Source organism: Lissotriton helveticus, chromosome 5_1, assembly GCF_964261635.1.
Source record: "Lissotriton helveticus chromosome 5_1, aLisHel1.1, whole genome shotgun sequence".
NCBI classification, from domain to species: domain Eukaryota; kingdom Metazoa; phylum Chordata; class Amphibia; order Caudata; family Salamandridae; genus Lissotriton; species Lissotriton helveticus.
The window spans coordinates 1,590,195,513-1,590,213,428 of NC_136065.1; the positions used below are offsets into that span (position 1 = coordinate 1,590,195,513).

Sequence of the window (17,916 nt, forward strand, 5' to 3'; positions counted from 1 at the left end):
CACAAACACCTCCCCTGAAGCTGAGCCCCTCCCATCTGGGCCTGGTAGTCCTTCCCATGAGATATCAATACCATAGTGTGACACAATTCTATGTCTGAACAGATGCAAGTCTTTCGTAAGTCCACTACTAATTTTGTGGTGTGACCTTGTCTTGCAAATTGCTGTGCTACTTGTCTTTCGTCTTTGTGTGCGTCTCACCTCCTACATCGGAATGGAGTAATTCAGTACTTTTTTGCATTTGGCTGGCAATACAGTTTTGCTTCTAAGAATACATCTTAGTGCGCATGCAAGAACGTGAATGTGAGGTCAGGACCTTACTGGGCTCAGCTACTTCTGCCCTACTACAGCTTAAACTCACAGCACCATTTCTCCGTTGCTGCTTGCCTTGAAAAAGTCTGTAGGACGAAACGCGTGTCGGCTGCCGTTGTGCTTGTTTTGTGTGAAAAGACTGAATAATAAACACCATGCCATAAAGAAAAAAAGTTACTCCGGACTGTATTTGTATAACTTCTTTTGCTACGAGCCAGCATTAGCGTATGGATTACTGATGTCTGCCTCCGTACTCTATTATTTGAATACGTTCTTCCTGGGAACTCATGACTACGGTCACATACAACACAACACGGCAGCAGCTTCCCCACTAAGGCGGAGGAGCATTGCCCCACTGTTCTGTGAGCAGTATAAAATGAAAACTAAAATGATAATAATTAATGTTATTATCAGTGTAGTTTTCCTTCCTGCTTAGGTGCAGGTGGGGGTGGGGATGGGGCTGGTCAGAGCAGGGTCCAGGGGGAGGAGAGTTAAGCACACTCTAAAGTGTGCAGGATGGTTTAGCCGGCCCTCCTGCGCTGGCCAAACCGTCCCTCCACTTTGTATTACACAGCCTGGTGGGGAACATGCACAGCTTCCCTATCTCGCCTGAGCACCGAACTACAGCGCTCAGACCAATCACAATGCTGCTGTAAGGCAGAGTCATGATTGGCCAGGGGATTCTGGGAGGCTCTGTGCTTCCTGCTGGGGCGCGGAGAAGTGGCAGCTGCCGGCATTCAGCTAAGTCCTTTTTATTTTATTTGTTATTCCCCCCTTCTGCTCTCTCCCCCGCCCCACCACCCCTGTTCAGTAGCAGTCACTACTGACACAACAGCCTAGAGTCCCTTCCCTTATTTTCTTAAATGTATTTTCACTACACGCACTCTTCTTTGTCTCTGCTACAAGAAGCCTTGATGGTACAGTTGTCAAATTGGTGAAAGTAGGCAGAGCTCAATGTTTCCAGTCCATTCCTCCTGCAAATCAGTTTTTCAAGTGGCTGACAGCCCTGTGTTCTAAGTATGAGTTGCAAATAGAGGTGGGCGCGCCAGCAAATTAATAGGGCAAACTGAGCTAGAGCTGAGCCAAGCATCTGACTTTTGCTCTCAGAGTCCATGCAAAGGCTATGCGATGAAAACATTTGGCATGTATATCATGCAACAAAAATAATGTAAAAATCTGATACAGTCTCTTCAAAATTTAAAACAGTGCTTTTCATTAACATACAAAAGTGTTTATCCATAGTACATCAGATTATATCACTGCATTGACGACATGTATTAAAAGTAATAGTTTTTAAATATGAACATAAAAACATTAATGGCTTTGCCCCTAACGACACTGCCATTAATGATCTAAGAGGCAAGTCAGTAGTCATTTGAACCCTAAACATGGGTTATATTCTTATTATAGATAAAGCAACATTATAGACTATTAAATCAAATATAACAGGTGCTTATATGGTGCCTACCCTGAACTCAAGTATTTAAAAGTGCTCTACTATGTGATAATAAAGAACTAGGAGGATCTGTGAAATAAAATGTTTGCCTAGGATCAAACAATTTAGACAAGCACGGAAGCCAGTATTGATTCTAGGTCATCTGGTTTCACATTTTGAAATTCAGCTACCTGATGTATAAATCTGTCTATCCCTCTCTCCTGTTTTACATCAAAGGTCAGCAATTTGGCTTTTATTCTTGGACCACGACAAAAAAAACCTACACAGAAGTAGTAGGCCCGATGCAGGGTACCCAGATCGAAAATTGCAATCCGAAAATTAATGTATTTGGTGGATGTCACACCCTACCCCACCGCTCTGATCATGAAGCACATCTACAGTTCATCACAACACTAAAAGTGGCATGATACCTTGACTAGTGTATAAAAATGATTTTTTCAACACCCCTAACATATTGTAGATCTTATAATCTCAGCTACACTCCGTCCAGGAAAAAGGGGGCGATTCCAAGAATTGGACGTGGTAGGTTCACTCATGTAAGTGACATTCTTCTTCATTTGCCACCTCTTCCCACCCTGGTAAGTTTGTACTACAAGGGCGGACTCAACTTTATGGTGGGGCTGACCTGAGAGAGTGCTTAGAAATCACTTATTTTTTTCTGGATAAAAACTTGGATCCAGTTCTATAGTTCTCAGCACAGGTTTTGTTGATAACCATTAAACCACAGAAGAGCTGCTCCCAGCGGGAAAAACCAAAGGGGGGCTAAGTGTAAATGTTTCTTAGTTTAAAATATTGGCATCTTACAAAAAGTGTAAGACTGGTCTCACACACCACCTGGTGTCATGCTTCATCATTGACCAGTCCTCGCCCTCCAAAAACTCGGTTTGATGGAGGGCGGGCTTGCACCTGACGACAGGGATGCTCTTCTAAGTGGGGGCCCAAAGAAAAAGTGAGTTAAAAATCCATTATAGGCGTCATATTATTTTTAATGTTGCTGGTGCCTATATGGTATGCTAAAAACGTGGTCGGTGTATTGGGGTATTAATTGTCCCCACACCAAATTTAAGAGGTTAACATGTTTCTGCCAAGTGGCCCGTGTGGGTCCGCAGCATTCATCAGGACCTATATGTGACTAAGGGGCGGGCTCCACCCTGTCCAAACTGTGGTTGGAGGGTGTCCACTATGTGGGCAGGTGGTGAATGTGCTCCACTGCAAGGTGGCCTTGGTTGTAGCAGCCTGAAATGAGATAATAATATATAAAAGAAACAGTTACACAGAGCAACATAAGGATAGTAATAATGCACAAAGTGCAGCAGGGGATGGGTCTGCACACACTCATTATTCCATGGTAATAATGCTTACCCTAAATATTGGAACTCATTGTTCCATAGGAGGGTGGAAGATCGCGGACCCTTTTGATCCGAGGCTTTGTTAAAAATGAGGAGAAAAGATGAGGAGAACAAAAAGAGACATAAGTGCCCGAGTTAATCCTTTTATAAAAAGGGAAGTCCCAAGTACTTTCCAAGTAAGAGTCCCAATCCCTAGACTCAATCTCATGTTCTCACACAAGCATACTCTTACTGTCTAATGGGGTATTCTCCGCCGCTCCACCTATACATCCTCCTCCTCTCCTCGATGGATGTAGAATGGTGTGTGAGGGGAGGGGAGTATATCTAGTGCGTACCAGACCTAATCAGATCAGTTACGGCTGCAATTAATTGCCGTAAGATGTCCCAATACGAGTAATATAACCCAATGCCTGACCAACCTTATGTGTATGAAGGAGAATCACGGCGATTACCTGACTCGCCATAAATGGCCCTTCCGGGGGTTCGGTTTCCGATTGAAAACACCTGTGTTACTCCTGTACGTGAGTCGCGAGGGTGGCGGGTTCTGGCATGCGCAAGGGAGCAATGTCAAAAGCCGGAGCATGCGCTACACTGGGCTGCTAGACTGATTGGGATGCGGCTCATGTAATGCGCATGCGCGCAAGGGTGTTAATCGGAGTTCGCTTCTAGGAAAAACCTGGCCGTACACTAGGACCATAGAACTCAGTTGCGCGTGCGTGTAAACGGCAATGAGGCTGAGCTTCGTGAGAACACTCTATTGCAACCTAAGGTGCATATATAAATAGCGGTCACTATACAAAAAGGGTAAAATAGACCGGTTAGATACTGTTTCAGTATAGATGACCAAAAGGCAGATCTACATGGAGAGGTAGACATGAGACAAAACTGTTTTAAGTTGAATATGACAGGCACAGGTATTAAGGTAGTACTGGGGTATCAGGTCTATTTATGACAGTATAGAAGTGTGAAAGTGCATCGCCATGTCTAGTGTTCTTAATAGATTAAATTATATGTGGATCGTGATGCAACCCAGAGACAATCAGTTCATGTGGCCAGTTGTAGCCACGGTATGTCGATAACCAAACAGGTATTTCCCAAGGAAGGCTTCAAACAGAATACATTCTAATGATTCTACCATGATGGGAAGTTTACCATTTTGGGTTGCTTTGTGAATGTCTCTTCTGCTGCTACTTCTACAGGTGTGTTTGTTTGTTATCGCTCCCTCCCAACCAGGTTAATGCACCTGATGAAAATATTTAAATTAAGAGAGGTAGGTCCTCTCTTCACATGTCCGAGAATTCTCTGCATTATTAGTATATTGGCGTAGGTTCACCGAGACGTGACCCTGATGAATGCCAGCGACTGGGTAGCTCATAAAAAATTAGGAAGAAACATGTTAGCAAGATAATTCAGAGGTGCGTGATGGTCATTGTAACCATAAACGTCCTCTGACAATACCTTTTTTTTTTTTTTAAATAAGCCTAGAATACCACCTGAATAAAGGATGCTTTGTGATTTATCCTAAGGCTTTTTCAACTATTGTACTGGATCCAAGTTTTTACTCAGAAAAAAATAAGTAATTTCTAAGAGTTCCCTGAGGTCAGCCTCACCCTGAGCTTGAGTTTGCCCTGGTAGTACCACCTTACTAGGGTGGGGCGAGGTGGCAAATGATGAAGCATATCACATTACATGAGTAAGCCTACCTTGTCCAATTCTTTGAATTGCCTCGGTTTTCCTGGAGGGAGTGTAGCAGTAGGTGATGAGATTTACAATATGTTAGGTGTGTTGAAAAAAATTATTTTAAACACTATTAAAGGGTATCACGCCAAGGTTTGTGTTGTGATGGTTCGGTGAGGGCCAGCGTGACTCCAGAAGTGCTCTTGACCCTTTGTGTGTTGTATGGCACATCTCCAGTTCACCCAGAAGGAACAAACGTTAGAGACCAACCGCCCCTGTGTTTGGGAGACTCGCAAGAGTAGGTAGAGGGCCAGTGAGCGCATGGGGTGGTCTGTGGCTCCTGTAGCTCAGTATACCCAGCAAGACAAGTAGAGGGAGAAGGTGCAGCTCCTGTGTGCCCCGAGGATGTGAAGTGTAGTGTACCGCAGCCGAGTAGTAAAGGGGACGGCTGCAGTCCCTTTGTGCTCTTGGGTATGGTGTACAGACTGTACCAATAGGGAGCAGAGATGGAGTACGGCTGGAGCTTCGGTGTACATAGAGGATGTGGGGTATAGTGTTCTATCAGGGAACAGTTTGTGGTGGGCACTGGAGCCTGTGTGTACCCAGAGGAATCAAGGTATAGTGCACATTGAGGGAGCAGGTGGGGGGGGCTGCCTATCTTGATTCACCAAAGGATGGGGAGTACAGTGTTTCTAGAGGAACTTGGGCTGAAGGCCTAGTGCTCTCACTATGGCCATCCAATGCATGTATGTATGTGGCATTTCTAAATGCAGCAGAGCGCTGTGGAGGTTCACAATAAAACATAAAGTAGGTAGATTGCATGTGGACAGTTAATGCATTGTGAGGTAATGTTCTTTATATAGGTGGGCCTTCAATCTTTCCTAAACTGGAGCAGTGTTGGGCAGTCCTGATGAATACCAGGATTTTATTCCTGATCCTGGATGCACAGATGGAAAAGGCCTCCTCCCTTGTTTTTTTTTGCACTTCTTAATCTGTGGTGTGATGGTGTCCTGGCTGCGGGTGTGCTGTAAACCACCAGAGATGGTGAGCTTACTGCAAGATAAGTGGGGATGCCAGTTAGGATGAATTTGCAAATGATGCAACTGTTTTTTAAAATGGTGCGGTTCAGCAAGGGGTGCCAATGGAGTTCCATCAGGAGGGGAGGTTATGTGTTCATATTGCTTCATGCTCTCAATGAGATGTGGTGTGGCATATATGATGCCCTTACAGGTTCCTAGTGTGGAGTCAGGGAGACCATTGAGTAGGGCGTTACCACCATCCAGATGAGAGTATATGAGGGCTTTAACAGCAGTTCTGAAGTTGGTTTCTGCACGGAATAATTTCAGGTTCTTTAGACTAGAGAACTGATACCAGGCCATCTTTGTATTTTTGGGGAATGTGTTCCTTGAGGACAAGTTGATTATCAAGGTGTGTCCAAGTGCCTTGGCATTCAGTAAAAGTTGGGGTTCTTAGTAGGCATGGGTGGTAAATTCCGTTCCGCTTGCGGAATTTGGGTAATTTTGCGTTCTGCGGAGAAAGCAGAATTGCCAAAAATTCCGCGATCTGCGGCTTCGCAGAATTTTTTGCTTGTTAGCACTTTCATAATGCCTGTTCGCGAGATATTTCTCCCCGATTACTCAAACAGCGTCCGCGAACAGAAAAAAAGCACCGTGAGCCGGCGGAATGAGCAATTCAGTGTGTTCACAGAACTTTTGCGCGCTCGCAGATATTTTTTACCGTTTCGCGGAGCTTTGCGTAGCACGACTACGCAAATTCCGCCCACCTCCATCAAGATGTGTGTCACAGGGCCATGTTTGTACTGTTTCTTGTTTGTTCTTCGTGCTAAATCACAAAACTTCTGTCTTAGGTTGAGCTTCTATTGGGCACTAGACATCCAGGTTTAGATGATGTGAAGGCAATGTTTGAGGGGTTAGATGTCAGAAGCAGAGAAGACTTTTAAGTAGAGTTGGGTATCATCGGCATATTGGTGAATCTTGATACTGTAATCTTTGACTAGAGTACCAAGCAGCTGCATGTAGAGGTTGAAGATGGCAAGGGACAGAGCTATGCAGTTGATTTGGATATTTTTGGGACCTGGAGGTGTCCAGATGAACAAACTGGTGGCAGTTGGAAACTTTGGAGGAGAACCAGTGAAGGACATTGCTGGTGAATCCTGTTCGAGACTTCAGGGTGAGTGTGAGGGGTTGACGGTGTCGAAGGCATTTGAGAGGTCCAGCATTATCATGAGGCAGGGCTTATCTTCATCTGTTGGTCAGGAAGATATTGTCTACAATGTGTACGGTAGTGGTCTCCGTGCTGCAGTGGGATCTGAGGCCAGGCTGGTAGATGTAAGGAGGCAGTTATCATTAATGTGATATTAGAATTGAACTTAGACTGTTTTTTCAATGATCTTGCCCATGAATGGTACATGAGTGACGACCGGTATTTGGCGACGTCATCAGGGTCTACTGTAGGTTTCTTTAGGATTGGGAGGATTTGGCCTGTCTTGAGAGCTTCTGGAAAGATGTGTTCAGTAAGGGAGACATTGGCAATGGTGGGTAAGAGTAAGAGAGCATCTCCATGAAGGACAAAGGAAAGACATCATCTTAAGAAGTAGCTGGACACTGGACCGGGACTGGGATGCCCCAGATCACTAAGCTCCCTCCGACTATCTGCTGGAGTGGGGCAATACAAGACTCTGGTACAGAGGGTGATTGAGTCTCTCTGAGCCTCTAGAGCAGTGTTATAATGTGTGAATATGTTTTCTGAGAACTGGATAGTTGTGGTGGAAGCACAAGCATGATATGAGAGGACTGACAGAAGGGTCACGGTTGCCGGTAACTCCCCGTGTTTCTTTTTGTCTTTGGAACCCCTATTTGTGCCACTGTGGGTATGTTCCTTGACTCCCTCTAGCTTCATTGTACGGTAAGTGCTGTTCTTTTAGTTTACATGAGCAACACCAGCAGTGTTGGCATTGGGCACAACTAGACCCAGACCCCGATGAGGTATCACTTTTACTAGTAGCGGCAGAGCTCACTTCAGAAGCTCAGTCAAAAATATTTGTGGGCACTCTCTTCACTGTTCTCATACACTGTGTTGAGGGGTATCATTTTTCTAGACCAGTGGTTCCCAAACTTTATCGCCCCACGGCTCCCTTGACCCATTGGCCACTGCCCGTGGCTCTCCACTGTTATGTTTTTTTGGCGGGGGGGTGGGATGTAAGCACGGCCGCTGCAGTACTTGCATTTTATTCCCTGTAAATAATTCGGATGAAGCTGATGAAGGTATTCCAATCATATAATGAAAACACAAAAATAGGCTGCCCCTGTGTTTTCCTAGTAAAGTGGAGGCTTGCTCGCTCCTAAGCCCGTGCCTCTAGTTCCCACCCTTAGCAAGCGCTGAGGTTAGTGTGTGTGGATTATAATCATATACACAGGGTATTTTGTAATACTAAGGCAGTGCCTCTAGTAAAATATTCCTAGTTACACTTCTTTGCTAATCCCAATTTTAGAGTACCCTCTCACATTTTTTATCCTACTTACAGTGCTAGACAGCACCCCTATGCATGTAGGCCCCATTGCCAAAGTGTTTCTGCACTTGAAGAATATTTGCATGCACTTCCATTTCTACCCACATCATAAGTGCCAACACACCTGTCTCGGTAGGTTGACTTGTGATTTTGTAAACCACATACAGCTTTATTTTTGCTGTCTCCTCCCTAAAATTGCCTCCAAATCGATGCAAGTAAAATAAATTCTTCATATTTTTTTTTATTTTTTTTAAACGTCCCTCTTTCTTGCCTCCAAATGTTGGCATTATGCTGTATATGGTGTTTTACATCTGTGTGCTCAAGGAGGGAGCAGGCCTGTCTGGAAATGTGTGTGTACTGAAAGAAATGTGCACTGGAAGTACCTATGATTCAATTACAAATGTCAATACTTAATAATACTTAGTGTGTTTAATAGAAAGCACAGCTGTACTTTCCTGATAACTTGCATTGGTGTAAAATGCATTTGGAAAAATACAAAACTATTAATGAGTCTAACAAAATAAATCAGACATCTTCCGCTTACTTTGGGAGTGTTGGAACGTGGGGATCAAGTGAAATATATATAGATCATCTCCCTCGACATGCCATCAATTAAGTACTACGTTTACAGCTTTAGGCATATTACTTACAAATCATGGACATCATGTGTTTAAGTCTAATTAGTTTAACTAAAACCAACAGACCCTTCAACATTAAATGCATTAAAGTGCTTGGTGCTCGGCTCCCCTGGATAGGTTTGGCGGCTCCCCAGGGAGCCATGGCACACAGTTTGGGAACCACTGTTCTAGACAATATGTTGGGTACATTGTATTGTAAATAACATTGATTTCAGCATAAGCAATTCAACAACTTCTGCAGTGGATTTAGTTATTTCTCAAGAAATTTTAGTGACAGAAATGACAAATGTTGCATGACACAGTGTAGAGACATTTAGTTTGTAGGCCTAGTAGGATGTGGAATTTCAGGTTTTAGTTTCTGGGGCTAGCAGTGGCAAATGGTGCATTTTAAAAACACACTGAAACAGTTGCATAGGTCTCCCTCCAACGGGGCTTAATAAAACAACTTTGTTTCCTGGGTTCGAACTGGGGTGCATGCTCAGCAAAAAAAAAAACAATGGATTAGCCCATATCTTTGACTGGGCGAGAATGTTTGATTTGTTCAGCATTTCGTCCATCATCTGTTCTTTTTGCTTTTTTAGCCTGAAGCTGCCTGTGTAATGTTTCCTGTATTGCTGCCTGCTCCATTACTGGTTGTTGCATTATTGCCTCCTGGGTTGATGATTGCTGCTTTCTGCTTTACTGTCTCCTCAAGAAATGCCTGTTCCGTCACTATAAGTTGCAGTTCCACTTCTCGGTTGATGCCTGCTTTGGGACTGTTAGTGCCACTTTCGTTACTGATTGATCGGCTACTCCTTCGTTATGGTACTCCTCTAATGCCAGCAGAGTTATTGCCTGCCATCAATATCTTCTCCGGTGGCGACTGCTCCCATTGCTGCCTCCTCCGCTCTTACCTGCTTTCGTCGTGGCCTGCTCTGACATCTGGGAGCGGTGCTCTCAATTGATGCTCTCTATCGATCGTGCCTGTGACCGACCCCCGGACCTCCGCCTGCTGCTGCAGGCAGCAGCTGTCAGAGGCGCTTCCTCGGCTGCGCGAGGGTAGGGGAGGGGCGGGGAGCTCTGCGGCCTCCCCTGTCCGTAGCTGCACTTGGTACAGTCCAGTCGAGCTCTTGAAGTGGCATCTTTTGGGATTGCGTCTCTGACGGGCACTGGTCTGGACGCCCTGCGAGCACTGGAACCACTGGAGACACTGGGCCTGTGAGAGCACCGGGGGGCACTAGAAGCACTGGGAACACTGGACCTGTGGGAGCACTGGAGGCACTGGGATCGCTGGAGTATCCGCGGCCAGAACAGCGAGCCCTGGGCAGTACTTGAGCATCGAAAGCAGCTGGAGCCAGGGCAGCGAGCGCCTGACAGCACTGGGAGCACTGGAAGCACTGGAGCACGGAAGAACGGGAGCACAGGACTACGGGAGCACGGGAGCACGAGAGCACATGAGCACGGGAGCACAGGGCAAGCAGCGCCATCAGTCAGCTGAACAGAGCCAGTGTCTGCAGAAACTAGGGCAAAGGCAGCACCGCATCCACTCGGGGACTTTCTGGGACGCTGGCACAGGCCACAGGGCCAGGCTACGGGCGCGGGGGCCCAGAAGTACACGGTCATCACTCAGGTACGTGAGTGAGTGTAGTCTGCTGCTCGTAGAAGCGCATCTTCATTGTAGGGCATGTCTGGTGTGTCCATCACATGGCATCTCCACGACAGGACATCGCCTGTGCATCCCCTGCCCATCACTGGCCATGCCCACTTTAGGGTATTTTTTGACTGGGCATGCCCATCACATAGGCATGTCCAACGCAAAGCATCTTCTTCACAGCCAGCTTCTTCGCATGGCCTGTCCATGTCATGCCTTGTCCATCGCAGGTCATGCCTGTCACGTGGGGCATGTCCATGACAGGTCGAGCCCATTACAGAGAGCCAGTTTCTCAATTTGACCCCCACAGGGTAATGCCCAGTGGCATTTTCATCACGGGGCATCCCCATTCCAGACTATGCTCATCTCATGCCGGGCATCGCCTTCACTTGTCCCCGGTGTGCCGGTATTCCCACAGGACCTCTGCGCCACAGCGTGCAGCGGTCAGACCTGCAGCCGGCATCTTCGTCACGTGGTCTGCAGAGCCGGCTTCTCCAGCACAATCTAGCGTCCAGAGGCAGTGCTCGCACCTGGCGGGGCTGGAGGGTGAGGCAGTGCGGGGTCACTCTGTGGCCTGCCCGGCTCTGTCCAGCCCGCCTGGGAGCAGCAGCTGCTGCTTGGGTGGTGGACGGGATAGCGGGTAGGACCACATGATGCTGAGGAGAGGGAGGCCCAGACAAGAAGAGAGAGCGCAGGCAGACACCGCCGCGCACACGCCAGACACGGGAAAGGTGCACATATACAGGCAGGGTGGAAACAAGCATTGGCAATAGGTCTGGACATTATGACAGTTATTATCTTTGGCAATATGTTTTAGCCATTTTGTACACTCGTGTCGCTGCTGTTCAGTATGGCTAAATGTTAATGGCTTGGTGTGGGGTGGGGTACATTGGAGTAACTTGGAATATGGTAGACTTGGGTGGAGTTGAGTGGGGTAGAGTGGAGGGGGATAGATTATGGAGAAGTGGGGTAGAATGTGGTAGATTGTAGTGTGGTAGATTGGGGAAGCGTGAGGTAGACTGAAGTGGTTCAGTTTGTGGTGGGGTAGATTGGAGTGGAGAAGAGTGAGATAGATTGGAGTTCAGTGGGGTACATTGGAATGGAGTGGGGTGGAATGGGATAGATTGGAGTGGAGTAGAATGGATTGAGGTGGATTGGGGTAGACAGGTAGAGTGGGGTACACTGAAATGGAGTAGGGTAGATTGGCATGAGTAGACGGGTGGATTGTGTTAAAGTAGAGTGGGGTAGATTGGAGTGGGGTGGAGTGGGATAGATTGGGGTAGACTGGAGAGAAGTGAGGGAAACTAAGGACGCCTGGAGTGGATTGGGGTTGATTAGAGTGGATTGGGGTAGACAAGAGTGAAGTAGAGTGGGGTAGATTGGGGTAGAGTGGAGTGGGGTTGATTGGTTGGATTGGAGTGGGGTAGACAGGTGGAGTGGAATAGATTGTGGTAAATTGGGGTGGAATAGATTGTGGTAGATTGGAGTGGGGTAGATTGAGATACATTTGAGTGGGGTAGGTTGGTGTAGAGTGGGGTAAATAAGAGTGGAGTTGGTTAGATTGGAATGGAGTGGAGATTGAAGTGGAGTGCTGTACATTTGGGAACAGTAGAGTGGGGTGGATTGGGGTAGAATGGAATGGGGTAGATTGGAGTGGGGCAGAGTGGAGTAGGGTTTATTAGGATGAAATGCAGTGGAGTAGATTGGAGTGGGATAGATTGGATTAATTAGAGTTGGGTAGATTGGAATGGACTGGGTAGATTGGGATAGAGTGGAGTGGGGGTAGATAGGAGTTTGGTAGATTAGAGTGGGATATTATTGGAGTAGAGTGAGGTAGATTAGAATGGGATAGAATGGAGTTGGTTAGATTAGGGTGGGGTAGATTGGGATGGGATAAGGTAGAATGGAGTGAGGTGGGGTAGATTGGAGTGGAATTTAGTAGATTGAGTGGCCTGGGGTAGATTAGAGTGAAATGGAGCAGTCTGGAGTGGAGTGAGATAGATTGTGGTAGAGTGGAGTGAGGTAGATTGGGTTTTAGTGGGGTATATTGGGTGGAGTGGGGGTAGATTGAATTAGAGTGGATTGGGGTAGTTTGGAGAGGAGTAGGGTAGATTGGGTTGGGGTAGATTATATTGGAGTGGAGTGGGTTAAGTGGTGGGGAGTGGAGGGGCATAGCGTAGAAAGACGTAGAGTGGATGTGTCGTGGAGTGTCTTAGAGTGAAGGGGCGTAGAGTGGAGTGGCATACCGTAGAGTGGAGTAGCATGTCAAGGGGAGTGTAGTGTAGTAGAATAGAGTGGCATGGTGTAGAGTGGAAGGGCACTGAGATGAGTAGAGTGTTTTAGAGTGGAGTGATGCAGAGTTGAGTGTTGTAGAGTGGAGCAGTGTAAAGTGGAGAGGGGTTGTGTTGAGTATGCATGGTGTGAGAGTGCAGTGCCATTACAGACAACACATTTCCAATGGAAATTACCATTACATTTGCCCAGACATACAGCTTTACAGTGCACAAACGATAATGTGTGGATATGTCAATATGTAGTGTATTGATATGTTTTGATCATATTCAAATATTTATCTCCACCCCACTTCAGAATTACAAAAAATATGCTTCATTTCATCATTCCTAATTCTGATGTAATCTTTGTTGTGTGCTAAAAAAACAACATCCTACAGCTTGATTCTCACATAGGTAATCAGCAGGATGGATTGTCACATAAATTATCTCACTTTGAAGTCAGGGAAAGAAAAGTAAACCCCAAGCTCCCTAGAATACAGAGCCTGACATTTGACATCTGTCTTTGAATTCACAGCAAATGTGACAGGGTAAGAATAAGACTTAAAGGCCTTTTTATAGAAAGTGAGTACTCTGACGTATACATTTAACACGCGATGGACAAACTCAAGCTCAAGCTCGACTGCCTTAAACTAATAAATTCAGCAAATGAAAAGCAAGCACATGTGAGTTACAAACCACAAAGTCAATAGTAAGCAGTGGGCGAAATGCATTCCCAGGGAAGCTTTCAGAATGCGTACAAGTCATAAGTAACCCAGACAGCTGCAATGTCAGGTAGGCTTCGCCCTAAAAATGGAGAGGAAGGGACTAGAAAGACAGCAAGAGATGGAACGCACATGGCTTTTTCTATTGCACATACTATTTATCCCGCGTCTGAACACTCCAAATGTTGTAAATGAACGTAGCAAGGAGCATGAGGTGCTTGAAGTTTACCAGGAGCACACATGGGGGTTCTCTGAGGGAAATTAAAATTATTCAATAGCTTAAGACAGAAGAGAGATAGCCACACATCTGGTGAAATGCAGGTGCATATGTAGTGAAAATGCAATAGGCCATAGACCGCAATACAAAAAGCAGTCATGAAGAATGGTATAGAGTGTCCGTAAGCTTTCCAGGCAAGTAAATAGGCCTGGATGAGCATTGCCCCTGGTGGTAAGTATATTTGGGGTTAAGCAAAAGTACAATTTGTTTCCATAAAATGGTTCTAACGCTAGCGTTAGAACCATTCTATTCTCCAAAATAGAATCACCACTCAGGGTTTCTATGGAAACAAATTGTACTTTTGTTTAACCCCAAATATACTTACCACCAGGGGCAATGCTCATTGGGCTAAAAGATATTCAGACCCCAGACACGTTTCTGAACGGAGCCTTCTGCAACTTCCAGGACTCGTAAAATTCTTTCACTGATGTGTGCTGTGCTGCGATGGAGTTGGGGTTTCAATTTCAGCATCATACACTGTATTTTGCAGTTCATCCAGAGGTTGAAGTGCCTTAATGAAAAATATGGGGACTGTGATTGTGTGTGCAGTGAGGGCAGGGGCAGTGGCCCGCTCAAATGAAAACAATATTCTGTGACTATTGTGTTGGCCTTTCACATTCAGGTAACTGTATATAAAATAACACACACCTTAAATGAAAACAAGTGAAAGTTGAATAATTTGCAGTGAATACATTCTTTGGTGTTATGAAAGCTGAGTTGGCTAATCTGATCCCTGCAGATGTCATTGTTACCAGAGTGTCACAGAACTGAATCCTTGATGGTGTACTGGTGAATAGTGATGTTTATTTATAGTGCTACAAGGTCCCAGCCTGCAACTGAAAGCACTGTAAATATGCAAGTCGTTATTTTAAAATTGTATTACACACAATCTAAGATAGGCTGACACAAAATGTACAAAGAGATGTAGCATTTAAAGTAAAACAAGTGTATTGAAAAATATATTTTGTGTAATAAGCAATCTTACTGTGTCTTGTGAAAACCTTTAAAACATATATTTTTCCATTAGGATACACTCCAAAACTCAGGTGATAACTCACTTACAGACCATCTCAGATAGAACTAATCATTGCCACCATTAAGCTTCAATTAACTCCATCAATTAAAGCCATATATTGGTTCCTAAGCAGCCTATGGATTTGCTGATTAACCAATTGTCCTCATTTACAATTCTTTCAGATAGCAGCCACCCTGGTGAGAAAGGATTGTTTTTTATTGCACTATCTGCCTCTCCCTTGGTTTCACAAAACAAGAGACTCCCCTCCCTTCCCTATCTTCAAAAGACACCTGAAGGTCAGCATTATCCATTTTGTAAGGGATGCATGGGAACTGTTTTTGTAACAGTAAAAAAGTGTGGGAACATCGTTGGCAAAATCTCTCGTCCGTTTCAGCCACAGAGGACATCCAAAAGCCATTTACAGTTAGATAAGGCTCTGTTTTTCATAGTTTCTTGTGCCTTATGGCAGTGGTTCCCAAATTTTATCGACCCACGGCTCCCTTGACCCTTTGGCCATTGCCCGTGGCTCCCCACTGTTATGTTTTTTGGGAGGGTGGAGGGGGGAGGTAAGACCGTACTTGCATTTTTCTCCCTGTAAATAATTCGGATGAAGCTGATGAATGAATTATAATCACATACACAGGGTATTTTGTATTACTAAGGCAGTGCCTCTAATAAAATATTCCTAGTTACACTTCTGTGCCCATGCCAATTTTAGAGTACCCTCTCAAACTTTTTTTATCCTACTTACAGTGCTAGAAAGCACCCCTATGCATGTAGGCCCCATTGCCAAAGTGTTTCTGCGCTTGAAGAATATTTGTATGCACTTCAATTTCTACCCACGTCATACGTGCCAACACACCTGTCTCGGCAGGGTGACTCGTGATTTTGTAAACCACATCCAGCATTATTTTTGCTGTCTCCACCCAAAATTGCCTCCAAATAAATGCAAGTAAAATAAATTCCTCTGATTTTTTAAATTTTTTTAAACGTCCCTCTTTCTTGCCTCCAAATGTTGGCATTATGCCGTATATGGTGTTTTACTTCTGTGTGCTCACGGAGAGAGCAGGCCTGTCTAAAAATGTGTGTGTACTGAAAGAAATATGCACTGGAAGTACCTATGATTCAAGTACAAATGTCAATACTTTGTGTGTTTAATAGAAAGGACAACTGTACTTTCTTGGTAACTTGCATTGGTGTAAAATGCATTTGGAAAAAAACAAAACTATTAATGCGTCTAACAAAATAAATCAGACATCTTCTACTTACTTTGGGAGTGTTGGAACGTGGGGATCCAGTGAAATATATAGATCATCTCCCTCGACATGTCATCAATAAAGCACTACTTTACAGCTTTAGGCATGCTACTTACAAATCATCTACATCATGTGTTTAAGTCTAATTAGTTTAACTAAAACCAACAGACCCATCAACATTAAATGCATTAAAGTGCTTGGCGCGTGGCTCCCCTGGATAGGTTTGGCGGCTCCCCAGAGAGCCATGGCACACAGTTTGGGAACCACTGCCTTATGGTGTCGCGGTGTCTCTGCCAAGTCAGCCCACTTGCAAGGTGCCCATAGAAGACATAGGCCCTCATTGGGAACTATGCAGAGTTGAATTTCCAAGTGGAAACTTGTGAGATCAGGAAGAAAGAATCTGATTTTACCGACTGGAAAATCTAGCTGGTGTGAGAAAAGTCTGCATTGAAGCTCATCCCCTTCCATGGTTCCTGACCTAACGTCAGACTAGCCATGAGGGGCCCATTATATGTTTTCCCCTGCCAGCATTCTCTATTTCTTCCTACAATCGCCTCTGAACCTCCCTGCACTCCGGCCTTACAACAGAGCAGGTGTTAAATATGAGTTTCAAACCTCACGGAAATTGAATGCCATGTATCTCTTCATAAATCTGGGTCCGCCCAGTAATTTTCCATTTTGTGGAGTTTAACTGGTAATTGCTGAGTACTTGTGAATTGTAACCACATGGTACTGGCAATTACTGGTGTGGCGTTTGCAGCCCACCAGCACTGTGCAACTTTTAATTGGACCATAGTGGGCACTTAAAGTACATGAGGATAGATCAACTAGGATGGCAGGCCCCCACATTCCCCCACATGTACAAATACGCAGCAGGGGTACTTCACCACACTTTGACTTTAACAATCAACAGAGAATGCTGGGTTACATCAGAATGTAATAGAGAGAGGCAGTGATATTATATTGTATTGTTATTTGTGTAGCACTTTCCAAACCGTTTAAAGGCCCAAAGCACAGCTGTGCAGAAACACTGCTTGGTTTTATTTTATTAATGCTTTGAACTCATTTATAACATCAGGCACTATTTATACAGAAACCCACAAAAACATTATATAGGTTTTAGCAATGGTTCTGATTCATGTTGCAGCCCACCAAAGGCAGACTGCTTTTTTGAGCCCAGGTAATTCTTACCTCAAGCAAAGTATATTGTTGGCGCGGTAGTCCCTGTTGGACCGTGAAGTCTATATGGCTTTTACTTCCACAGAGGCTGTTGTGGGGGTAGAGTCGGCTCACTCTTGGGCTTAGTAACTGCCCACATACCTCAGTTTGCATCTCCCCGTAGTAGCTCCTTTATCTTTGTGCTCATTCTTAGCCTGACTGTTTCAGCCATAGCCACGCACAAACCCTTCCAGCACAGGCCAGACTGCACTCACTCACTCCTGTCCATCAATTCAAATTGAATGCTTAAGCAACCTGTCTCTTAGTCCTTACTTTCAAGCAGAGGCATGGCAACAAAATGTATTAAGAGCATAGACATTAAAACAAACATGCATGCTACATCTATGGCACTACATGGAGCAGCATGCTACCCCTCTACAAATGTGCTATGGTGCCTCTTTAAGATTATAAACCACTATTTAAATAGAATTAGAATACAATGCAACAAATTCAAACTCTACAGAGCTGCACGGCTATACTAATAGCAATAAAGAGGTAAGCAAATCTCTATTGACATATCCAATGCCAGCCTTCAATAAACATACACATTTTGCTTAGACCTTCATT

The 17,916-nt window shown here is 44.9% G+C and overlaps 1 protein-coding gene across 8 annotated transcripts in view; it reads left to right on the plus strand.

Annotated features, from left to right (window-relative positions):
* AMPD2 (adenosine monophosphate deaminase 2) overlaps positions 1 to 17,916 on the plus strand; it is a 505,052-nt gene that overhangs the window by 285,840 nt on the left and 201,296 nt on the right. The window contains exon 1 of one of the 8 annotated variants that reach the window (XM_078644776.1): positions 10,430 to 10,567. The exons of the other annotated variants lie outside the window; for them this stretch is intronic. The gene's annotated coding sequence lies outside the window, so the exon portion shown is untranslated. Of the gene's footprint in view, positions 1 to 10,429; positions 10,568 to 17,916 lie in introns of those variants that run through there. 8 annotated transcript variants of the gene reach the window in all.